General features: G+C 45.6%; 8 non-coding genes across 8 annotated transcripts; 1 reads left to right on the top strand and 7 right to left on the bottom strand.

Moving 5' to 3' along the window:
• Nucleotides 1–967: 967 nt before the first annotated feature.
• On the bottom strand, nt 968–1,040 carry trnav-aac (transfer RNA valine (anticodon AAC)). The gene has a single exon. It is a non-coding gene; the product is annotated as a tRNA-Val (tRNA).
• Nucleotides 1,041–7,720: 6,680 nt separating this feature from the next.
• trnav-aac (transfer RNA valine (anticodon AAC)) lies at nt 7,721–7,793 on the bottom strand. Its single transcript has one exon. It is a non-coding gene; the product is annotated as a tRNA-Val (tRNA).
• Nucleotides 7,794–15,967: 8,174 nt separating this feature from the next.
• Nucleotides 15,968–16,040, bottom strand: trnav-aac (transfer RNA valine (anticodon AAC)). The gene has a single exon. It is a non-coding gene; the product is annotated as a tRNA-Val (tRNA).
• Nucleotides 16,041–18,192: 2,152 nt separating this feature from the next.
• Nucleotides 18,193–18,265, bottom strand: trnav-aac (transfer RNA valine (anticodon AAC)). The gene has a single exon. It is a non-coding gene; the product is annotated as a tRNA-Val (tRNA).
• Nucleotides 18,266–20,417: 2,152 nt separating this feature from the next.
• On the bottom strand, nt 20,418–20,490 carry trnav-aac (transfer RNA valine (anticodon AAC)). Its single transcript has one exon. It is a non-coding gene; the product is annotated as a tRNA-Val (tRNA).
• An 846-nt stretch (nt 20,491–21,336) lies between these two features.
• Nucleotides 21,337–21,426, top strand: trnap-ugg (transfer RNA proline (anticodon UGG)). The gene is given in 2 exon segments: nt 21,337–21,372; nt 21,391–21,426. It is a non-coding gene; the product is annotated as a tRNA-Pro (tRNA).
• Nucleotides 21,427–22,886: 1,460 nt separating this feature from the next.
• On the bottom strand, nt 22,887–22,959 carry trnav-aac (transfer RNA valine (anticodon AAC)). The gene has a single exon. It is a non-coding gene; the product is annotated as a tRNA-Val (tRNA).
• A 2,392-nt stretch (nt 22,960–25,351) lies between these two features.
• trnav-aac (transfer RNA valine (anticodon AAC)) lies at nt 25,352–25,424 on the bottom strand. Its single transcript has one exon. It is a non-coding gene; the product is annotated as a tRNA-Val (tRNA).
• Nucleotides 25,425–25,721: the final 297 nt, after the last annotated feature.

The following is a 25,721-nucleotide window of genomic DNA, read 5'->3' as shown; positions in this document are numbered from 1 at the left end:
AGCCTCATTTACATTCCCTTTTTCTTTCTGTCCGAGACATTTTCGTCATTTTCCACCTATTGCTGACCACTCTATCGAGGCCCAATAGGGCACGCCAACCCCGCCCCATCCACATTTGTCTGAATCTGACCCCATTTCCAGTTCTGCAGCTTTGACAAAGAGTCACCCAGGCCCGGAACGACCGCTTCCATCTCGCTCCACAGAGGCCGTCAGTCCTGCTGAGATTGTCCAGTATGTTCTGTTTTTGTTTCAGAATGAAGCATCCGCAGTAAGTTGCATTTGTCGTTCATTTAGACATGTTTGAGATGGTGAATAAGTAGGTTTATCTGCATTTGTAAATGCATGAAATTCTGTTGTGGATGAACTAGCTCCGCATATCCAAAATAAGAAGGTCCTTTTCTTCTCATTGCCTGTCGAAAATTCAGTGCTTGTGACTTAATGTGGAATTTATTTTGGTGGCTCATGAGAGACTAATCCTCATAATCCTCGAACATACGAGATGGGGGAACACAAGTACTTTGTGCAAACATTCCTCACACAACATGAGAAGCACTTGATGTTTCTACCCGGTATGGCCCCGGGGACCTTTCGCGTGTTAGGGGAATGTGCTAACCACTACACTACAGAAACCGCTGGCGGTGCAGTAATCAATGGACTTGTGCAATGTTCAACCTCACTGTGTGCCTGCAGATTCTCATGGTTCGTCTGAGAGGCCATGTCACTTATTACAAGAAGACAGCCGTTTCTTTAAAACCGATGTCTCAACTTATAAAACAATCAGGAATCGAACTTTACAGACCTGAAGATAAGTTATATTTTGCTTCAAGTGGAAGTTAAATTGAGAATGCAGGGCTTTCGTAAATAACCACAACCAGACGGGTGCATGCATTTTGCTATTCCTCGTTGATGAAGACCAGTTACGAGATTGCGGCAATAGTCAGCAACAGACTAAACTGGAAGTACAAGATGTTTCTGCCCGGTTTCGAACCGGGGACCTTTCGTGTGTTAGGCGAATGTGATAACCACTACACTACAGAAACAGCTGGCAATCAACGGACGTGTACAATGTGCAACCTCACTGTGTTGCTGCAGATTCGCATGGTGAGGCTGAGAGGCTAGGCCACTTATTACAAGACGACTGCTGTTTCTTTCAAAAACAGATGTTTCAACATATAAAACCACGAGATGTAGAAATTAGATCGAACTTAACATGATCTGCGTTAACTTCACAGGGACGTGACCCATCTAATCCACAGAGCCAAAGTGGAGAATTGAACTGACTGGAGAGTTGCATCTTAACGCTGACCTTCCGGACCTCGGCCTCCTGAAATGTTCCAAAGAAGCTCAACAAACACTCGAGGAACAGCAGCGCATCTTTCCACTGGGCTCAATACAGCTTTCACACTCATAGTGTGTGCAACAGTCTCACACTGTAAATGCTGCCCCCATTCTGTGTGTCCTTCCATCGCAGATTTGGGTTTGAATCTTGTTTCCACTTCTTCTTTGTATCCGAGCGGTAGTTGTTGAGAGCTGGCACAGACACAGCGGCTGGAATGGCCTCATACTGTGGTGTAATTATTCTCTCATTCGATGCTCACCTCACTCTGTGGCCAGGGAACCCTAGGCCTTTTCTCATTTAATCTCTCCTGACTTGCAGCCTGTCAGAGCGCTTTCCTGTTGTTCGTTTTACTCCCACCAGGATTTGACTTGGTTAAAACGTCCGACATTTCTAACCCGTCCCGGTTTTAATGAAAGGTGATGGTGAAAGACAAGCTTTGTTGTCCTGTCGACAAATTCCGCCTGACTCGCTGAGTTGTTCCAGTATTTTCCGCAGATGTTAGATCGACTTTCGATGGCAATAACAGCGTGCTTCTGTTGCTTTCCCGGGGCTCGTTGGTCTAGGGGTATGACATTCACTTACCTCTATTGACTAATTCCAGTTGATTCAGGCAGCCCTCTGTATGTTTCATTTTATTCAGTTCAACAACATCAGACTGTGTAATCTCTCTTCTCCCTCCACCATCTGTTTATTTCCATCAAGTTATTTTCATTCCTTCCATTGGTATGTTTTACCCTCAGCATTGCCCCCCTCCCCCCAGCCCATACCATCCTACTTGAGCAACCCTGTCGCCAATTGTTCGCTGACACACTGCTTACTTTGTTCTGCTATTAACACATTCTGATCTCTTGAGGCGCCACTATCAGCACCTTTGTTAGCCTTGATGAGCCTCATTTACATTCCCTTTTTCTTTCTGTCCGAGACATTTTCGTCATTTTCCACCTATTGCTGACCACTCTATCGAGGCCCAATAGGGCACGCCAACCCCGCCCCATCCACATTTGTCTGAATCTGACCCCATTTCCAGTTCTCCAGCTTTGACAAAGAGTCACCCAGGCCCGGAACGACCGCTGCCATCTCGCTCCAGAGAGGCCGTCAGTCCTGCTGAGATTGTCCAGTATGTTCTGTTTTTGTTTCAGAATGAAGCATCCGCAGTAAGTTGCATTTGTCGTTCATTTAGACATGTTTGAGATGGTGAATAAGTAGGTTTATCTGCATTAGTAAATGCATGAAATTCTGTTGTGGATGAACTAGCTCCGCATATCCAAAATAAGAAGGTCCTTTTCTTCTCATTGCCTGTCGAAAATTCAGTGCTTGTGACTTAATGTGGAATTTATTTTGGTGGCTCATCAGAGACTAATCCTTATAATCCTCGAACATACGAGATGGGGGAACACAAGTACTTTGTGCAAACATTCCTCACACAACATGAGAAGCACTTGATGTTTCTACCCGGTATGGCCCCGGGGACCTTTCGCATGTTAGGGGAATGTGCTAACCACTACACTACAGAAACAGCTGGCAATCAACGGACGTGTACAATGTGCAACCTCACTGTGTTGCTGCAGATTCGCATGGTGAGACTGAGAGGCTAGGCCACTTATTACAAGACGACTGCTGTTTCTTTCAAAAACAGATGTTTCAACATATAAAACCACGAGATGTAGAAATTAGATCGAACTTAACATGATCTGCGTTAACTTCACAGGGACGTGACCCATCTAATCCACAGAGCCAAAGTGGAGAATTGAACTGACCGGAGAGCTGCATCTTAACGCTGACCTTCCGGACCTCGGCCTCCTGAAATGTTCCAAAGAAGCTCAACAAACACTCGAGGAACAGCAGCGCATCTTTCCACTGGGCTCAATACAGCTTTCACACTCATAGTGTGTGCAACCGTCTCACACTGTAAATGCTGCCCCCATTCTGTGTGTACTTCCATCGCAGATTTGGGTTTGAATCTTGTTTCCACTTCTTCTTTGTATCCGGGCGGTAGTTGTTGAGAGCTGGCACAGACACAGCGGCTGGAATGGCCTCATACTGTGGTGTAATTATTCTCTCATTCGATGCTCACCTCACTCTGTGGCCAGGGAACCCTAGGCCTTTTCTCATTTAATCTCTCCTGACTTGCACCCTGTCAGAGCGCTTTCCTGTTGTTCTGTTTGCTCCCACCAGGATTTGACTTGGTTAAAACGTCCGACATTTCTAACCCGTCCCGGTTTTAATGAAAGGTGATGGTGAAAGACAAGCTTTGTTGTCCTGTCGACAAATACCGCCTGACTCGCTGAGTTGTTCCAGTATCTTCCGCAGATGTTGGATCAAATTTCGATGGCTATAACAGCGTGCTTCTATGACATCTTTGGGCTCGTTGGTCTAGGGGTATGATTCTCGCTTTGGGTGTCGTGGTTTCGAAACTTGCGGGAGGTCCCGGGTTCAAATCCCGAACGAGCCCTTTGATAAGGTTTTCTGTTGGTCAGGCGATATGTTTTCTTCATTTCTTTGCGGCTCATTCGGCGGGATTCATTCAATTTGGGTTTGCTTTGAGAAGCTGAGCTCACACGGCAGGGAACCAATAGGTTCGCGAGACAATCGGGACATTGTCTAAAAGCTTGTCTATGTGTGGACATTCGCTTACCTTTATTGACTTATTCCAGTAGATTCAGGCAGCTCTCTGTATGTTTCATTTTATTCAGCTCAACAACATCAGACTGTGTAATCTCTCTTCTCCCTCCACCATCTGTTTATTTCCATCAAGTTATTTTCATTCCTTCCATTGGCATGTTTTACCCTCAGCATTGCCCCCCTCCCCTCAGCCCATACCATCCTACTTGAGCAATCTGATCCCTGTCGCCAATTGTTCGCTGACACACTGCTTACTTTGTTCTGCTATTAACACATTCTGATCTCTTGAGGCGCCACTATCAGCACCTTTGTTAGCCTTGATTAGCCTCATTTACATTCCCTTTTTCTTTCTGTCCGAGACATTTTCGTCATTTTCCACCTATTGCTGACCACTCTATCGAGGCCCAATAGGGCACGCCAACCCCGCCCCATCCACATTTGTCTGAATCTGACCCCATTTCCAGTTCTGCAGCTTTGACAAAGAGTCACCCAGGCCCGGAACGACCGCTGCCATCTCGCTCCACAGAGGCCGTCAGTCCTGCTGAGATTGTCCAGTATGTTCTGTTTTTGTTTCAGAATGAAGCATCCGCAGTAAGTTGCATTTGTCGTTCATTTAGACATGTTTGAGATGGTGAATAAGTAGGTTTATCTGCATTTGTAAATGCATGAAATTCTGTTGTGGATGAACTAGCTCCGCATATCCAAAATAAGAAGGTCCTTTTCTTCTCATTGCCTGTCGAAAATTCAGTGCTTGTGACTTAATGTGGAATTTATTTTGGTGGCTCATGAGAGACTAATCCTCATAATCCTCGAACATACGAGATGGGGGAACACAAGTACTTTGTGCAAACATTCCTCACACAACATGAGAAGCACTTGATGTTTCTACCCGGTATGGCCCCGGGGACCTTTCGCGTGTTAGGGGAATGTGCTAACCACTACACTACAGAAACCGCTGGCGGTGCAGTAATCAATGGACTTGTGCAATGTTCAACCTCACTGTGTGCCTGCAGATTCTCATGGTTCGTCTGAGAGGCCATGTCACTTATTACAAGAAGACAGCCGTTTCTTTAAAACCGATGTCTCAACTTATAAAACAATCAGGAATCGAACTTTACAGACCTGAAGATAAGTTATATTTTGCTTCAAGTGGAAGTTAAATTGAGAATGCAGGGCTTTCGTAAATAACCACAACCAGACGGGTGCATGCATTTTGCGATTGCTCGTTGATGAAGACCAGTTACGAGATTGCGGCAATAGTCAGCAACAGACTAAATTGGAAGTACGAGATGTTTCTGCCCGGTTTCGAAGCGGGGACCTTTCGTGTGTTCGGCGAATGTGATAACCACTACACTACAGAAACAGCTGGCAATCAACGAACGTGTACAATGTGCAACCTCACTGTGTTGCTGCAGATTCGCATGGTGAGGCTGAGAGGCTAGGCCACTTATTACAAGACGACTGCTGTTTCTTTCAAAAACAGATGTTTCAACATATAAAACCACGAGATGTAGAAATTAGATCGAACTTAACATGATCTGCGTTAACTTCACAGGGACGTGACCCATCTAATCCACAGAGCCAAAGTGGAGAATTGAACTGACTGGAGAGTTGCATCTTAACGCTGACCTTCCGGACCTCGGCCTCCTGAAATGTTCCAAAGAAGCTCAACAAACACTCGAGGAACAGCAGCGCATCTTTCCACTGGGCTCAATACAGCTTTCACACTCATAGTGTGTGCAACCGTCTCACACTGTAAATGCTGCCCCCATTCTGTGTGGACTACCATCGCAGATTTGGGTTTGAATCTTGTTTCCACTTCTTCTTTGTATCCGGGCGGTAGTTGTTGAGAGCTGGCACAGACACAGCGGCTGGAATGGCCTCATACTGTGGTGTAATTATTCTCTCATTCGATGCTCACCTCACTCTGTGGCCAGGGAACCCGAGGCCTTTTCTCATTTAATCTCTCCTGACTTGCACCCTGTCAGAGCGCTTTCCTGTTGTTCTGTTTGCTCCCACCAGGATTTGACTTGGTTAAAACGTCCGACATTTCTAACCCGTCCCGGTTTTAATGAAAGGTGATGGTGAAAGACAAGCTTTGTTGTCCTGTCGACAAATTCCGCCTGACTCGCTGAGTTGTTCCAGTATCTTCCGCAGATGTTGGATCAAATTTCGATGGCTATAACAGCGTGCTTCTATGACATCTTTGGGCTCGTTGGTCTAGGGGTATGATTCTCGCTTTGGGTGTCGTGGTTTCGAAACTTGCGGGAGGTCCCGGGTTCAAATCCTGGACGAGCCCTTTGATAACGTTTTCTGTTGGTCAGGCGATATGTTTTCTTCATTTCTTTGCGGCTCATTCGGCGGGATTCATTCACATTGGGTTTGCTTTGAGAAGCTGAGCTCACACGGCAGGGAACCAATAGGTTCGCGAGACAATCGGGACATTGTCTAAAAGCTTGTCTATGTGTGGACATTCGCTTACCTTTATTGACTTATTCCAGTAGATTCAGGCAGCTCTCTGTATGTTTCATTTTATTCAGTTCAACAACATCAGACTGTGTAATCTCTCTTCTCCCTCCACCATCTGTTTATTTCCATCAAGTTATTTTCATTCCTTCCATTGGCATGTTTTACCCTCAGCATTGCCCCCCTCCCCTCAGCCCATACCATCCTACTTGAGCAATCTGATCCCTGTCGCCAATTGTTCGCTGACACACTGCTTACTTTGTTCTGCTATTAACACATTCTGATCTCTTGAGGCGCCACTATCAGCACCTTTGTTAGCCTTGATTAGCCTCATTTACATTCCCTTTTTCTTTCTGTCCGAGACATTTTCGTCATTTTCCACCTATTGCTGACCACTCTATCGAGGCCCAATAGGGCACGCCAACCCCGCCCCATCCACATTTGTCTGAATCTGACCCCATTTCCAGTTCTGCAGCTTTGACAAAGAGTCACCCAGGCCCGGAACGACCGCTGCCATCTCGCTCCACAGAGGCCGTCAGTCCTGCTGAGATTGTCCAGTATGTTCTGTTTTTGTTTCAGAATGAAGCATCCGCAGTAAGTTGCATTTGTCGTTCATTTAGACATGTTTGAGATGGTGAATAAGTAGGTTTATCTGCATTTGTAAATGCATGAAATTCTGTTGTGGATGAACTAGCTCCGTATATCCAAAATAAGAAGGTCCTTTTCTTCTCATTGCCTGTCGAAAATTCAGTGCTTGTGACTTAATGTGGAATTTATTTTGGTGGCTCATGAGAGACTAATCCTCATAATCCTCGAACATACGAGATGGGGGAACACAAGTACTTTGTGCAAACATTCCTCACACAACATGAGAAGCACTTGATGTTTCTACCCGGTATGGCCCCGGGGACCTTTCGCGTGTTAGGGGAATGTGCTAACCACTACACTACAGAAACTGCTGGCGGTGCAGTAATCAATGGACTTGTGCAATGTTCAACCTCACTGTGTGCCTGCAGATTCTCATGGTTCGTCTGAGAGGCCATGTCACTTATTACAAGAAGACAGCCGTTTCTTTAAAACCGATGTCTCAACTTATAAAACAATCAGGAATCGAACTTTACAGACCTGAAGATAAGTTATATTTTGCTTCAAGTGGAAGTGAAATTGAGAATGCAGGGCTTTCGTAAATAACTACAACCAGACGGGTGCATGCATTTTGCTATTCCTCGTTGATGAAGACCAGTTACGAGATTGCGGCAATAGTCAGCAACAGACTAAACTGGAAGTACAAGATGTTTTTGCCCGGTTTCGAACCGGGGACCTTTCGTGTGTTAGGCGAATGTGATAACCACTACACTACAGAAACAGCTGGCAATCAACGGACGTGTACAATGTGCAACCTCACTGTGTTGCTGCAGATTCGCATGGTGAGGCTGAGAGGCTAGGCCACTTATTACAAGACGACTGCTGTTTCTTTCAAAAACAGATGTTTCAACATATAAAACCACGAGATGTAGAAATTAGATCGAACTTAACATGATCTGCGTTAACTTCACAGGGACGTGACCCATCTAATCCACAGAGCCAAAGTGGAGAATTGAACTGACTGGAGAGTTGCATCTTAACGCTGACCTTCCGGACCTCGGCCTCCTGAAATGTTCCAAAGAAGCTCAACAAACACTCGAGGAACAGCAGCGCATCTTTCCACTGGGCTCACTACAGCTTTCACACTCATAGTGTGTGCAACAGTCTCACACTGTAAATGCTGCCCCCATTCTGTGTGTCCTTCCATCGCAGATTTGGGTTTGAATCTTGTTTCCACTTCTTCTTTGTATCCGAGCGGTAATTGTTGAGAGCTGGCACAGACACAGCGGCTGGAATGGCCTCATACTGTGGTGTAATTATTCTCTCATTCGATGCTCACCTCACTCTGTGGCCAGGGAACCCTAGGCCTTTTCTCATTTAATCTCTCCTGACTTGCACCCTGTCAGAGCGCTTTCCTGTTGTTCTGTTTGCTCCCACCAGGATTTGACTTGGTTAAAACGTCCGACATTTCTAACCCGTCCCGGTTTTAATGAAAGGTGATGGTGAAAGACAAGCTTTGTTGTCCTGTCGACAAATTCCGCCTGACTCGCTGAGTTGTTCCAGTATTTTCCGCAGATGTTAGATCGACTTTCGATGGCAATAACAGCGTGCTTCTGTTACTTTCCCGGGGCTCGTTAGTCTAGGGGTATGACATTCACTTACCTCTATTGACTAATTCCAGTTGATTCAGGCAGCCCTCTGTATGTTTCATTTTATTCAGTTCAACAACATCAGACTGTGTAATCTCTCTTCTCCCTCCACCATCTGTTTATTTCCATCAAGTTATTTTCATTCCTTCCATTGGTATGTTTTACCCTCAGCATTGCCCCCCTCCCCCCAGCCCATACCATCCTACTTGAGCAACCCTGTCGCCAATTGTTCGCTGACACACTGCTTACTTTGTTCTGCTATTAACACATTCTGATCTCTTGAGGCGCCACTATCAGCACCTTTGTTAGCCTTGATTAGCCTCATTTACATTCCCTTTTTCTTTCTGTCCGAGACATTTTCGTCATTTTCCACCTATTGCTGACCACTCTATCGAGGCCCAATAGGGCACGCCAACCCCGCCCCATCCACATTTGTCTGAATCTGACCCCATTTCCAGTTCTGCAGCTTTGACAAAGAGTCACCCAGGCCCGGAACGACCGCTTCCATCTCGCTCCACAGAGGCCGTCAGTCCTGCTGAGATTGTCCAGTATGTTCTGTTTTTGTTTCAGAATGAAGCATCCGCAGTAAGTTGCATTTGTCGTTCATTTAGACATGTTTGAGATGGTGAATAAGTAGGTTTATCTGCATTAGTAAATGCATGAAATTCTGTTGTGGATGAACTAGCTCCGCATATCCAAAATAAGAAGGTCCTTTTCTTCTCATTGCCTGTCGAAAATTCAGTGCTTGTGACTTAATGTGGAATTTATTTTGGTGGCTCATGAGAGACTAATCCTCATAATCCTCGAACATACGAGATGGGGGAACACAAGTACTTTGTGCAAACATTCCTCACACAACATGAGAAGCACTTGATGTTTCTACCCGGTATGGCCCCGGGGACCTTTCGCGTGTTAGGGGAATGTGCTAACCACTACACTACAGAAACCGCTGGCGGTGCAGTAATCAATGGACTTGTGCAATGTTCAACCTCACTGTGTGCCTGCAGATTCTCATGGTTCGTCTGAGAGGCCATGTCACTTATTACAAGAAGACAGCCGTTTCTTTAAAACCGATGTCTCAACTTATAAAACAATCAGGAATCGAACTTTACAGACCTGAAGATAAGTTATATTTTGCTTCAAGTGGAAGTTAAATTGAGAATGCAGGGCTTTCGTAAATAACCACAACCAGACGGGTGCATGCATTTTGCTATTCCTCGTTGATGAAGACCAGTTACGAGACTGCGGCAATAGTCAGCAACAGACTAAACTGGAAGTACGAGATGTTTCTGCCCGGTTTCAAACCGCGGACTTTCCGCGTGTGAGGCGAATGTGATAACCACTACACTACAGAAACAAGTGGAAAGCAACGGACGTGTACAATGTGCAACCTCACTGTGCTGCTGCAGATTCGCATGGTGAGGCTGAGAGGCTAGGCCACGTATTACAAGACTACTGCCTTTTCTCATTTAATCTCTCCTGACTTGCACCCTGTCAGAGCGCTTTCCTGTATTCTGTTTGCTCCCACCGGGATTTGACTTGGTTAAAACGTCCGACATTTCTAACCCGTCCCGGTTTTAATGAAAAGTGATGGTGAAAGACGAGCTGTGTTGTCCTGTCGACAAATCCCGCCTGACTCGCTGAGTTGTTCCAGTATCTTCCGCAGATGTTGGATCAACTTTCGATGGCTATAACAGCGTGCTTCTATGACATCCCTGGGGCTCGTTGGTCTAGGGGTATGATATTCACTTACCTCTATTAACTAATTCCAGTTGATTCAGGCAGCCCTCTGTATGTTTCATTTTATTCAGTTCAACAACATCAGACTGTGTAATCTCTCTTCTCCCTCCACCGTCTGTTTATTTCCATCAAGTTATTTTCATTCCTTCCATTGGTATGTTTTACCCTCAGCATTGCCCCCCTCCCCCCAGCCCATACCATCCTACTTGAGCAACCCTGTCGCCAATTGTTCGCTGACACACTGCTTACTTTGTTCTGCTATTAACACATTCTGATCTCTTGAGGCGCCACTATCAGCACCTTTGTTAGCCTTGATTAGCCTCATTTACATTCCCTTTTTCTTTCTGTCCGAGACATTTTCGTCATTTTCCACCTATTGCTGACCACTCTATCGAGGCCCAATAGGGCACGCCAACCCCGCCCCATCCACATTTGTCTGAATCTGACCCCATTTCCAGTTCTGCAGCTTTGACAAAGAGTCACCCAGGCCCGGAACGACCGCTGCCATCTCGCTCCAGAGAGGCCGTCAGTCCTGCTGAGATTGTCCAGTATGTTCTGTTTTTGTTTCAGAATGAAGCATCCGCAGTAAGTTGCATTTGTCGTTCATTTAGACATGTTTCAGATGGTGAATAAGTATGTTTATCTGCATTTGTAAATGCATGAAATTCTGTTGTGGATGAACTAGCTCCGCATATCCAAAATAAGAAGGTCCTTTTCTTCTCATTGCCTGTCGAAAATTCAGTGCTTGTGACTTAATGTGGAATTTATTTTGGTGGCTCATGAGAGACTAATCCTCATAATCCTCGAACATACGAGATGGGGGAACACAAGTACTTTGTGCAAACATTCCTCACACAACATGAGAAGCACTTGATGTTTCTACCCGGTATGGCCCCGGGGACCTTTCGCATGTTAGGCGAATGTGATAACCACTACACTACAGAAACAGCTGGCAATCAACGGACGTGTACAATGTGCAACCTCACTGTGTTGCTGCAGATTCGCATGGTGAGGCTGAGAGGCTAGGCCACTTATTACAAGACGACTGCTGTTTCTTTCAAAAACAGATGTTTCAACATATAAAACCACGAGATGTAGAAATTAGATCGAACTTAACATGATCTGCGTTAACTTCACAGGGACGTGACCCATCTAATCCACAGAGCCAAAGTGGAGAATTGAACTGACTGGAGAGCTGCATCTTAACGCTGACCTTCCGGACCTCGGCCTCCTGAAATGTTCCAAAGAAGCTCAACAAACACTCGAGGAACAGCAGCGCATCTTTCCACTGGGCTCAATACAGCTTTCACACTCATAGTGTGTGCAACCGTCTCACACTGTAAATGCTGCCCCCATTCTGTGTGGACTACCATCGCAGATTTGGGTTTGAATCTTGTTTCCACTTCTTCTTTTTATCCGGGCGGTAGTTGTTGAGAGCTGGCACAGACACAGCGGCTGGAATGGCCTCATACTGTGGTGTAATTATTCTCTCATTCGATGCTCACCTCACTCTGTGGCCAGGGAACCCTCGGCCTTTTCTCATTTAATCTCTCCTGACTTGCACCCTGTCAGAGCGCTTTCCTGTTGTTCTGTTTGCTCCCACCAGGATTTGACTTGGTTAAAACGTCCGACATTTCTAACCCGTCCCGGTTTTAATGAAAGGTGATGGTGAAAGACAAGCTTTGTTGTCCTGTCGACAAATTCCGCCTGACTCGCTGAGTTGTTCCAGTATCTTCCGCAGATGTTGGATCAAATTTCGATGGCGAAAACAGCGTGCTTCTACGACATCTTTGGGCTCGTTGGTCTCGGGGTATGATTCTCGCTTTGGGCGTCGTGGTTTCGAAACTTGCGGGAGGTCCCGGGTTCAAATCCCGGACGAGCCCTTTGAAAAGGTTTTCTGTTGGTCAGGCGATATGTTTTCTTCATTTCTTTGCGGCTCATTCGGCGGGATTCATTCACATTGGGTTTGCTTTGAGAAGCTGAGCTCACACGGCAGGGAACCAATAGGTTCGCTAGACAATCGGGACATTGTCTAAAAGCTTGTCTATGTGTGGACATTCGCTTACCTTTATTGACTTATTCCAGTAGATTCAGGCAGCTCTCTGTATGTTTCATTTTATTCAGTTCAACAACATCAGACTGTGTAATCTCTCTTCTCCCTCCACCATCTGTTTATTTCCATCAAGTTATTTTCATTCCTTCCATTGGCATGTTTTACCCTCAGCATTGCCCCCCTCCCCTCAGCCCATACCATCCTACTTGAGCAATTTGATCCCTGTCGCCAATTGTTCGCTGACACACTGCTTACTTTGTTCTGCTATTAACACATTCTGATCTCTTGAGGCGCCACTATCAGCACCTTTGTTAGCCTTGATTAGCCTCATTTACATTCCCTTTTTCTTTCTGTCCGAGACATTTTCGTCATTTTCCACCTATTGCTGACCACTCTATCGAGGCCCAATAGGGCACGCCAACCCCGCCCCATCCACATTTGTCTGAATCTGACCCCATTTCCAGTTCTGCAGCTTTGACAAAGAGTCACCCAGGCCCGGAACGACCGCTCCCATCTCGCTCCACAGAGGCCGTCAGTCCTGCTGAGATTGTCCAGTATGTTCTGTTTTTGTTTCAGAATGAAGCATCCGCAGTAAGTTGCATTTGTCGTTCATTTAGACATGTTTGAGATGGTGAATAAGTAGGTTTATCTGCATTTGTAAATGCATGAAATTCTGTTGTGGATGAACTAGCTCCGCATATCCAAAATAAGAAGGTCCTTTTCTTCTCATTGCCTGTCGAAAATTCAGTGCTTGTGACTTAATGTGGAATTTATTTTGGTGGCTCATGAGAGACTAATCCTCATAATCCTCGAACATACGAGATGGGGGAACACAAGTACTTTGTGCAAACATTCCTCACACAACATGAGAAGCACTTGATGTTTCTACCCGGTATGGCCCCGGGGACCTTTCGCGTGTTAGGGGAATGTGCTAACCACTACACTACAGAAACCGCTGGCGGTGCAGTAATCAATGGACTTGTGCAATGTTCAACCTCACTGTGTGCCTGCAGATTCTCATGGTTCGTCTGAGAGGCCATGTCACTTATTACAAGAAGACAGCCGTTTCTTTAAAACCGATGTCTCAACTTATAAAACAATCAGGAATCGAACTTTACAGACCTGAAGATAAGTTATATTTTGCTTCAAGTGGAAGTTAAATTGAGAATGCAGGGCTTTCGTAAATAACCACAACCAGACGGGTGCATGCATTTTGCTATTCCTCGTTGATGAAGACCAGTTACGAGATTGCGGCAATAATCAGCAACAGACTAAACTGGAAGTACGAGATGTTTCTGCCCGTTTCGAACCGGGGACCTTTCATGTGTTAGGCGAATGTGATAACCACTACACTACAGAAACAGCTGGCAATCAACGGACGTGTACAATGTGCAACCTCTCTGTGTTGCTGCAGATTCGCTTGGTGAGGCTGAGAGGCTAGGCCACTTATTACAAGACGACTGCTGTTTCTTTAAAAACAGATGTTTCAACATATAAAACCACGAGATGTAGAAATTAGATCGAACTTAACATGATCTGCGTTAACTTCACAGGGACGTGACCCATCTAATCCACAGAGCCAAAGTGGAGAATTGAACTGACTGGAGAGTTGCATCTTAACGCTGACCTTCCGGACCTCGGCCTCCTGAAATGTTCCAAAGAAGCTCAACAAACACTCGAGGAACAGCAGCGCATCTTTCCACTGGGCTCAATACAGCTTTCACACTCATAGTGTGTGCAACAGTCTCACACTGTAAATGCTGCCCCCATTCTGTGTGCCCTTCCATCGCAGATTTGGGTTTGAATCTTCTTTCCACTTCTTCTTTGTATCCGAGCGGTAGTTGTTGAGAGCTGGCACAGACACAGCGGCTGGAATGGCCTCATACTGTGGTGTAATTATTCTCTCATTCGATGCTCACCTCACTCTGTGGCCAGGGAACCCTAGGCCTTTTCTCATTTAATCTCTCCTGACTTGCACCCTGTCAGAGCGCTTTCCTGTTGTTCTGTTTACTCCCACCAGGATTTGACTTGGTTAAAACGTCCGACATTTCTAACCCGTCCCGGTTTTAATGAAAGGTGATGGTGAAAGACAAGCTTTGTTGTCCTGTCGACAAATTCCGCCTGACTCGCTGAGTTGTTCCAGTATTTTCCGCAGATGTTAGATCGACTTTCGATGGCAATAACAGCGTGCTTCTGTTACTTTCCCGGGGCTCGTTGGTCTAGGGGTATGACATTCACTTACCTCTATTAACTAATTCCAGTTGATTCAGGCAGCCCTCTGTATGTTTCATTTTATTCAGTTCAACAACATCAGACTGTGTAATCTCTCTTCTCCCTCCAACATCTGTTTATTTCCATCAAGTTATTTTCATTCCTTCCATTGGTATGTTTTACCCTCAGCATTGCCCCCCTCCCCCCAGCCCATACCATCCTACTTGAGCAACCCTGTCGCCAATTGTTCGCTGACACACTGCTTACTTTGTTCTGCTATTAACACATTCTGATCTCTTGAGGCGCCACTATCAGCACCTTTGTTAGCCTTGATTAGCCTCATTTACATTCCCTTTTTCTTTCTGTCCGAGACATTTTCGTCATTTTCCACCTATTGCTGACCACTCTATCGAGGCCCAATAGGGCACGCCAACCCCGCCCCATCCACATTTGTCTGAATCTGACCCCATTTCCAGTTCTCCAGCTTTGACAAAGAGTCACCCAGGCCCGGAACGACCGCTGCCATCTCGCTCCACAGAGGCCGTCAGTCTTGCTGAGATTGTCCAGTATGTTCTGTTTTTGTTTCAGAATGAAGCATCCGCAGTAAGTTGCATTTGTCGTTCATTTAGACATGTTTGAGATGGTGAATAAGTAGGTTTATCTGCATTTGTAAATGCATGAAATTCTGTTGTGGATGAACTAGCTCCGCATATCCAAAATAAGAAGGTCCTTTTCTTCTCATTGCCTGTCGAAAATTCAGTGCTTGTGACTTAATGTGGAATTTATTTTGGTGGCTCATGAGAGACTAATCCTCATAATCCTCGAACATACGAGATGGGGGAACACAAGTACTTTGTGCAAACATTCCTCACACAACATGAGAAGCACTTGATGTTTCTACCCGGTATGGCCCCGGGGACCTTTCGCGTGTTAGGGGAATGTGCTAACCACTACACTACAGAAACCGCTGGCGGTGCAGTAATCAATGGACTTGTGCAATGTTCAACCTCACTGTGTGCCTGCAGATTCTCATGGTTCGTCTGAGAGGCCATGTCACTTATTACAAGAAGACAGCCGTTTCTTTAAAACCGATGTCTCAACTTATAAAACAATCAGGAATCGAACTTTACAGACCTGAAGATAAGTTATATTTTGCTTCAAGTGGAAGTTAAATTGAGAATGCAGGGCTTTCGTAAATAACCACAACCAGACGGGTGCATGCATTTTGCTATTCCTCGTTGATGAAGACCAGTTACGAGATTGCGGCAATAGTCAGCAACAGACTAAACTGGAAGTACGAGATGTTTCTGCCCGGTTTCGAACCGGGGACCTTTCGTGTGTTAGGCGAATGTGATAACCACTACACTACAGAAACAGCTGGCAATCAACGGACGTGTACAATGTGCAACCTCACTGTGTTGCTGCAGATTCGCATGGTGAGGCTGAGAGGCTAGGCCACTTATTACAAGACGACTGCTGTTTCTTTCAAAAACAGATGTTTCAACATATAAAACCACGAGATGTAGAAATTAGATCGAACTTAACATGATCTGCGTTAACTTCACAGGGACGTGACCCATCTAATCCACAGAGCCAAAGTGGAGAATTGAACTGACTGGAGAGTTGCATCTTAACGCTGACCTTCCGGACCTCGGCCTCCTGAAATGTTCCAAAGAAGCTCAACAAACACTCGAGGAACAGCAGCGCATCTTTCCACTGGGCTCAATACAGCTTTCACACTCATAGTGTGTGCAACAGTCTCACACTGTAAATGCTGCCCCCATTCTGTGTGTCCTTCCATCGCAGATTTGGGTTTGAATCTTGTTTCCACTTCTTCTTTGTATCCGAGCGGTAGTTGTTGAGAGCTGGCACAGACACAGCGGCTGGAATGGCCTCATACTGTGGTGTAATTATTCTCTCATTCGATGCTCACCTCACTCTGTGGCCAGGGAACCCTAGGCCTTTTCTCATTTAATCTCTCCTGACTTGCACCCTGTCAGAGCGCTTTCCTGTTGTTCTGTTTACTCCCACCAGGATTTGACTTGGTTAAAACGTCCGACATTTCTAACCCGTCCCGGTTTTAATGAAAGGTGACGGTGAAAGACAAGCTTTGTTGTCCTGTCGACAAATTCCGCCTGACTCGCTGAGTTGTTCCAGTATTTTCCGCAGATGTTAGATCGACTTTCGATGGCAATAACAGCGTGCTTCTGTTACATTCCCGGGGCTCGTTGGTCTAGGGGTATGACATTCACTTACCTCTATTAACTAATTCCAGTTGATTCAGGCAGCCCTCTGTATGTTTCATTTTATTCAGTTCAACAACATCAGACTGTGTAATCTCTCTTCTCCCTCCACCATCTGTTTATTTCCATCAAGTTATTTTCATTCCTTCCATTGGTATGTTTTACCCTCAGCATTGCCCCCCTCCCCCCAGCCCATACCATCCTACTTGAGCAACCCTGTCGCCAATTGTTCGCTGACACACTGCTTACTTTGTTCTGCTATTAACACATTCTGATCTCTTGAGGCGCCACTATCAGCACCTTTGTTAGCCTTGATTAGCCTCATTTACATTCCCTTTTTCTTTCTGTCCGAGACATTTTCGTCATTTTCCACCTATTGCTGACCACTCTATCGAGGCCCAATAGGGCACGCCAACCCCGCCCCATCCACATTTGTCTGAATCTGACCCCATTTCCAGTTCTCCAGCTTTGACAAAGAGTCACCCAGGCCCGGAACGACCGCTGCCATCTCGCTCCACAGAGGCCGTCAGTCCTGCTGAGATTGTCCAGTATGTTCTGTTTTTGTTTCAGAATGAAGCATCCGCAGTAAGTTGCATTTGTCGTTCATTTAGACATGTTTGAGATGGTGAATAAGTAGGTTTATCTGCATTTGTAAATGCATGAAATTCTGTTGTGGATGAACTAGCTCCGCATATCCAAAATAAGAAGGTCCTTTTCTTCTCATTGCCTGTCGAAAATTCAGTGCTTGTGACTTAATGTGGAATTTATTTTGGTGGCTCATGAGAGACTAATCCTCATAATCCTCGAACATACGAGATGGGGGAACACAAGTACTTTGTGCAAACATTCCTCACACAACATGAGAAGCACTTGATGTTTCTACCCGGTATGGCCCCGGGGACCTTTCGCATGTTAGGGGAATGTGCTAACCACTACACTACAGAAACCACTGGCGGTGCAGTAATCAATGGACTTGTGCAATGTTCAACCTCACTGTGTGCCTGCAGATTCTCATGGTTCGTCTGAGAGGCCATGTCACTTATTACAAGAAGACAGCCGTTTCTTTAAAACCGATGTCTCAACTTATAAAACAATCAGGAATCGAACTTTACAGACCTGAAGATAAGTTATGTTTTGCTTGAAGTGGAAGTTAAATTGAGAATGCAGGGCTTTCGTAAATAACCACAACCAGACGGGTGCATGCCTTTTGCTATTCCTCGTTGATGAAGACCAGTTACGAGACTGCGGCAATAGTCAGCAACAGACTAAACTGGAAGTACAAGATGTTTCTGCCCGGTTTCGAACCGGGGACCTTTCGTGTGTTAGGCGAATGTGATAACCACTACACTACAGAAACAACTGGCAATCAACGGACGTGTACAATGTGCAACCTCACTGTGTTGCTGCAGATTCGCATGGTGAGGCTGAGAGGCTAGGCCACTTATTACAAGACGACTGCTGTTTCTTTCAAAAACAGATGTTTCAACATATAAAACCACGAGATGTAGAAATTAGATCGAACTTAACATGATCTGCGTTAACTTCACAGGGACGTGACCCATCTAATCCACAGAGCCAAAGTGGAGAATTGAACTGACTGGAGAGTTGCATCTTAACGCTGACCTTCCGGACCTCGGCCTCCTGAAATGTTCCAAAGAAGCTCAACAAACACTCGAGGAACAGCAGCGCATCTTTCCACTGGGCTCAATACAGCTTTCACACTCATAGTGTGTGCAACAGTCTCACACTGTAAATGCTGCCCCCATTCTGTGTGTCCTTCCATCGCAGATTTGGGTTTGAATCTTGTTTCCACTTCTTCTTTGTATCCGAGCGGTAGTTGTTGAGAGCTGGCACAGACACAGCGGCTGGAATGGCCTCATACTGTGGTGTAATTATTCTCTCATTCGATGCTCACCTCACTCTGTGGCCAGGGAACCCTAGGCCTTTTCTCATTTAATCTCTCCTGACTTGCACCCTGTCAGAGCGCTTTCCTGTTGTTCTGTTTACTCCCACCAGGATTTGACTTGGTTAAAACGTCCGACATTTCTAACCCGTCCCGGTTTTAATGAAAGGTGATGGTGAAAGACAAGCTTTGTTGTCCTGTCGACAAATTCCGCCTGACTCGCTGAGTTGTTCCAGTATTTTCCGCAGATGTTAGATCGACTTTCGATGGCAATAACAGCGTGCTTCTGTTACTTTCCCGGGGCTCGTTGGTCTAGGGGTATGACATTCACTTACCTCTATTGACTAATTCCAGTTGATTCAGGCAGCCCTCTGTATGTTTCATTTTATTCAGTTCAACAACATCAGACTGTGTAATCTCTCTTCTCCCTCCACCATCTGTTTATTTCCATCAAGTTATTTTCATTCCTTCCATTGGTATGTTTTACCCTCAGCATTGCCCCCCTCCCCCCAGCCCATACCATCCTACTTGAGCAACCCTGTCGCCAATTGTTCGCTGACACAGTGCTTACTTTGTTCTGCTATTAACACATTCTGATCTCTTGAGGCGCCACTATCAGCACCTTTGTTAGCCTTGATTAGCCTCATTTACATTCCCTTTTTCTTTCTGTCCGAGACATTTTCGTCATTTTCCACCTATTGCTGACCACTCTATCGAGGCCCAATAGGACACGCCAACCCCGCCCCATCCACATTTGTCTGAATCTGACCCCATTTCCAGTTCTCCAGCTTTGACAAAGAGTCACCCAGGCCCGGAACGACCGCTGCCATCTCGCTCCACAGAGGCCGTCAGTCTTGCTGAGATTGTCCAGTATGTTCTGTTTTTGTTTCAGAATGAAGCATCCGCAGTAAGTTGCATTTGTCGTTCATTTAGACATGTTTGAGATGGTGAATAAGTAGGTTTATCTGCATTTGTAAATGCATGAAATTCTGTTGTGGATGAACTAGCTCCGCATATCCAAAATAAGAAGGTCCTTTTCTTCTCATTGCCTGTCGAAAATTCAGTGCTTGTGACTTAATGTGGAATTTATTTTGGTGGCTTATGAGAGACTAATCCTCATAATCCTCGAACATACGAGATGGGGGAACACAAGTACTTTGTGCAAACATTCCTCACACAACATGAGAAGCACTTGATGTTTCTACCCGGTATGGCCCCGGGGACCTTTCGCATGTTAGGGGAATGTGCTAACCACTACACTACAGAAACCGCTGGCGGTGCAGTAATCAATGGACTTGTGCAATGTTCAACCTCACTGTGTGCCTGCAGATTCTCATGGTTCGTCTGAGAGGCCATGTCACTTATTACAAGAAGACAGCCGTTTCTTTAAAACCGATGTCTCAACTTATAAAACAACCAGGAATCGAACTTCACAGACCTGAAGATAAGTTATGTTTTGCTTCAAGTGGAAGTTAAAATGAGAATGCAGGGCTTTCGTAAATAACCACAACCAGACGGGTGCATGCATTTTGCTATTCCTCGTTGATGAAGACCAGTTACGAGACTGCGGCAATAGTCAGCAACAGACTAAACTGGAAGTACGAGATGTTTCTGCCCGGTTTCGAACCGGGGACCTTTCGCGTGTTAGGCGAATGTGATAACCACTACACTACAGAAACAGCTGGCAATCAACGGACGTGTACAATGTGCAACCTCACTGTGTTGCTGCAGATTCGCATGGTGAGGCTGAGAGGCTAGGCCACTTATTACAAGACGACTGCTGTTTCTTTCAAAAACAGATGTTTCAACATATAAAACCACGAGATGTAGAAATTAGATCGAACTTAACATGATCTGCGTTAACTTCACAGGGACGTGACCCATCTAATCCACAGAGCCAAAGTGGAGAATTGAACTGACTTTAGAGCTGCATCTTAACGCTGACCTTCCGGACCTCGGCCTCCTGAAATGTTCCAAAGAAGCTCAACAAACACTCGAGGAACAGCAGCGCATCTTTCCACTGGGCTCAATACTGCTTTCACACTCATAGTGTGTGCAACCGTCTCACACTGTAAATGCTGCCCCCATTCTGTGTGGACTACCATCGCAGATTTGGGTTTGAATCTTGTTTCCACTTCTTCTTTGTATCCGGGCGGTAGTTGTTGAGAGCTGGCACAGACACAGCGGCTGGAATGGCCTCATACTGTGGTGTAATTATTCTCTCATTCGATGCTCACCTCACTCTGTGGCCAGGGAACCCTAGGCCTTTTCTCATTTAATCTCTCCTGACTTGCACCCTGTCAGAGCGCTTTCCTGTTGTTCTGTTTGCTCCCACCAGGATTTGACTTGGTTAAAACGTCCGACATTTCTAACCCGTCCCGGTTTTAATGAAAGGTGATGGTGAAAGACAAGCTTTGTTGTCCTGTCGACAAATTCCGCCTGACTCGCTGAGTTGTTCCAGTATCTTCCGCAGATGTTGGATCAAATTTCGATGGCTATAACAGCGTGCTTCTATGACATCTTTGGGCTCGTTGGTCTAGGGGTATGATTCTCGCTTTGGGTGTCGTGGTTTCGAAACTTGCGGGAGGTCCCGGGTTCAAATCCCGGACGAGCCCTTTGATAAGGTTTTCTGTTGGTCAGGCGATATGTTTTCTTCATTTCTTTGCGGCTCATTCGGCGGGATTCATTCACATTGGGTTTGCTTTGAGAAGCTGAGCTCACACGGCAGGGAACCAATAGGTTCGCGAGACAATCGGGACATTGTCTAAAAGCTTGTCTATGTGTGGACATTCGCTTACCTTTATTGACTTATTCCAGTAGATTCAGGCAGCTCTCTGTATGTTTCATTTTATTCAGTTCAACAACATCAGACTGTGTAATCTCTCTTCTCCCTCCACCATCTGTTTATTTCCATCAAGTTATTTTCATTCCTTCCATTGGCATGTTTTACCCTCAGCATTGCCCCCCTCCCCTCAGCCCATACCATCCTACTTGAGCAATCTGATCCCTGTCGCCAATTGTTCGCTGACACACTGCTTACTTTGTTCTGCTATTAACACATTCTGATCTCTTGAGGCGCCACTATCAGCACCTTTGTTAGCCTTGATTAGCCTCATTTACATTCCCTTTTTCTTTCTGTCCGAGACATTTTCGTCATTTTCCACCTATTGCTGACCACTCTATCGAGGCCCAATAGGGCACGCCAACCCCGCCCCATCCACATTTGTCTGAATCTGACCCCATTTCCAGTTCTGCAGCTTTGACAAAGAGTCACCCAGGCCCGGAACGACCGCTCCCATCTCGCTCCACAGAGGCCGTCAGTCCTGCTGAGATTGTCCAGTATGTTCTGTTTTTGTTTCAGAATGAAGCATCCGCAGTAAGTTGCATTTGTCGTTCATTTAGAAATGTTTGAGATGGTGAATAAGTAGGTTTATCTGCATTTGTAAATGCATGAAATTCTGTTGTGGATGAACTAGCTCCGCATATCCAAAATAAGAAGGTCCTTTTCTTCTCATTGCCTGTCGAAAATTCAGTGCTTGTGACTTAATGTGGAATTTATTTTGGTGGCTCATGAGAGACTAATCCTCATAATCCTCGAACATACGAGATGGGGGAACACAAGTACTTTGTGCAAACATTCCTCACACAACATGAGAAGCACTTGATGTTTCTACCCGGTATGGCCCCGGGGACCTTTCGCGTGTTAGGGGAATGTGCTAACCACTACACTACAGAAACCGCTGGCGGTGCAGTAATCAATGGACTTGTGCAATGTTCAACCTCACTGTGTGCCTGCAGATTCTCATGGTTCGTCTGAGAGGCCATGTCACTTATTACAAGAAGACAGCCGTTTCTTTAAAACCAATGTCTCAACTTATAAAACAATCAGGAATCGAACTTTACAGACCTGAAGATAAGTTATATTTTGCTTGAAGTGGAAGTTAAATTGAGAATGCAGGGCTTTCGTAAATAACCACAACCAGACGGGTGCATGCATTTTGCTATTCCTCGTTGATGAAGACCAGTTACGAGATTGCGGCAATAGTCAGCAACAGACTAAACTGGAAGTACGAGATGTTTCTGCCCGGTATCGAACCGGGGACCTTTCGTGTGTTAGGCGAATGTGATAACCACTACACTACAGAAACAGCTGGCAACCAACGGACGTGTACAATGTGCAACCTCACTGTGTTGCTGCAGATTCGCATGGTGAGGCTGAGAGGCCAGGCCACTTATTACAAGACGACTGCTGTTTCTTTCAAAAACAGATGTTTCAACATATAAAACCACGAGATGTAGAAATTAGATCGAACTTAACATGATCTGCGTTAATTTCACAGGGACGTGACCCATCTAATCCACAGAGCCAAAGTGGAGAATTGAACTGACTGGAGAGCTGCATCTTAACGCTGACCTTCCGGACCTCGGCCTCCTGAAATGTTCCAAAGAAGCTCAACAAACACTCGAGGAACAGCAGCGCATCTTTCCACTGGGCTCAATACAGCTTTCACACTCATAGTGTGTGCAACCGTCTCACACTGTAAATGCTGCCCCCATTCTGTGTGTACGACCATCGCAGATTTGGGTTTGAATCTTGTTTCCACTTCTTCTTTGTATCCGGGCGGTAGTTGTTGAGAGCTGGCACAGACACAGCGGCTGGAATGGCCTCATACTGTGGTGTAATTATTCTCTCATTCGATGCTCACCTCACTCTGTGGCCAGGGAACCCTAGGCCTTTTCTCATTTAATCTCTCCTGACTTGCACCCTGTCAGAGCGCTTTCCTGTTGTTCTGTTTGCTCCCACCAGGATTTGACTTGGTTAAAACGTCCGACATTTCTAACCCGTCCCGGTTTTAATGAAAGGTGATGGTGAAAGACAAGCTTTGTTGTCCTGTCGACAAATTCCGCCTGACTCGCTGAGTTGTTCCAGTATCTTCCGCAGATGTTGGATCAAATTTCGATGGCTATAACAGCGTGCTTCTATGACATCTCTGGAGCTCGTTGGTCTAGGGGTATGATTCTCGCTTTGGGTGTCGTTGTTTCGAAACTTGCGGGAGGTCCCGGGTTCAAATCCCGGACGAGCCCTTTGATAAGGTTTTCTGTTGGTCAGGCGATATGTTTTCTTCATTTCTTTGCGGCTCATTCGGCGGGATTCATTCACATTGGGTGTGCTTTGAGAAGCTGAGCTCACACGGCAGGGAACCAATAGGTTCGCGAGACAATCGGGACATTGTCTAAAAGCTTGTCTATGTGTGGACATTCGCTTACCTTTATTGACTTATTCCAGTAGATTCAGGCAGCTCTCTGTATGTTTCATTTTATTCAGTTCAACAACATCAGACTGTGTAATCTCTCTTCTCCCTCCACCATCTGTTTATTTCCATCAAGTTATTTTCATTCCTTCCATTGGCATGTTTTACCCTCAGCATTGCCCCCCTCCCCTCAGCCCATACCATCCTACTTGAGCAATCTGATCCCTGTCGCCAATTGTTCGCTGACACACTGCTTACTTTGTTCTGCTATTAACACATTCTGATCTCTTGAGGTGCCACTATCAGCACCTTTGTTAGCCTTGATTAGCCTCATTTACATTCCGTTTTTCTTTCTGTCCGAGTCTTTTTCGTCATTTTCCACCTATTGCTGACCACTCTATCGAGGCCCAATAGGGCACGCCAACCCCGCCCCATCCACATTTGTCTGAATCTGACCCCATTTCCAGTTCTGCAGCTTTGACAAAGAGTCACCCAGGCCCGGAACGACCGCTGCCATCTCGCAGAGGCCGTCAGTCCTGCTGAGATTGTCCAGTATGTTCTGTTTTTGTTTCAGAATGAAGCATCCGCAGTAAGTTGCATTTGTCGTTCATTTAGACATGTTTGAGATGGTGAATAAGTAGGTTTATCTGCATTTGTAAATGCATGAAATTCTGTTGTGGATGAACTAGCTCCGCATATCCAAAATAAGAAGGTCCTTTTCTTCTCATTGCCTGTCGAAAATTCAGTGCTTGTGACTTAATGTGGAATTTATTTTGGTGGCTCATGAGAGACTAATCCTCATAATCCTCCAACATACGAGATGGGGGAACACAAGTACTTTGTGCAAACATTCCTCACACAACATGAGAAGCACTTGATGTTTCTACCCGGTATGGCCCCGGGGACCTTTCGCATGTTAGGGGAATGTGCTAACCACTACACTACAGAAACCGCTGGCGGTGCAGTAATCAATGGACTTGTGCAATGTTCAACCTCACTGTGTGCCTGCAGATTCTCATGGTTCGTCTGAGAGGCCATGTCACTTATTACAAGAAGACAGCCGTTTCTTTAAAACCGATGTCTCAACTTAAAAGACAATCAGGAATCGAACTTTACAGACCTGAAGATAAGTTATATTTTGCTTGAAGTGGAAGTTAAATTGAGAATGCAGGGCTTTCGTAAATAACCACAACCAGACGGGTGCATGCATTTTGCTATTCCTCGTTGATGAAGACCAGTTACGAGATTGCGGCAATAGTCAGCAACAGACTAAACTGGAAGTACGAGATGTTTCTGCCCGGTTTCGAACCGGGGCCCTTTCGTGTGTTAGGCGAATGTGATAACCACTACACTACAGAAACAGCTGGCAATCAACGGACGTGTACAATGTGCAACCTCACTGTGTTGCTGCAGATTCGCATGGTGAGGCTGAGAGGCTAGGCCACTTATTACAAGACGACTGCTGTTTCTTTCAAAAACAGATGTTTCAACATATAAAACCACGAGATGTAGAAATTAGATCGAACTTAACATGGTCTGCGTTAACTTCACAGGGACGTGACCCATCTAATCCACAGAGCCAAAGTGGAGAATTGAACTGACTGGAGAGTTGCATCTTAACGCTGACCTTCCGGACCTCGGCCTCCTGAAATGTTCCA

The sequence above is a fragment of the Scyliorhinus torazame genome, chromosome 5 (assembly GCF_047496885.1).
Source record: "Scyliorhinus torazame isolate Kashiwa2021f chromosome 5, sScyTor2.1, whole genome shotgun sequence".
In the NCBI taxonomy this organism is placed as follows: Eukaryota; Metazoa; Chordata; class Chondrichthyes; order Carcharhiniformes; family Scyliorhinidae; genus Scyliorhinus; species Scyliorhinus torazame.
This window is presented reverse-complemented; position numbering and strand designations above follow the sequence as displayed.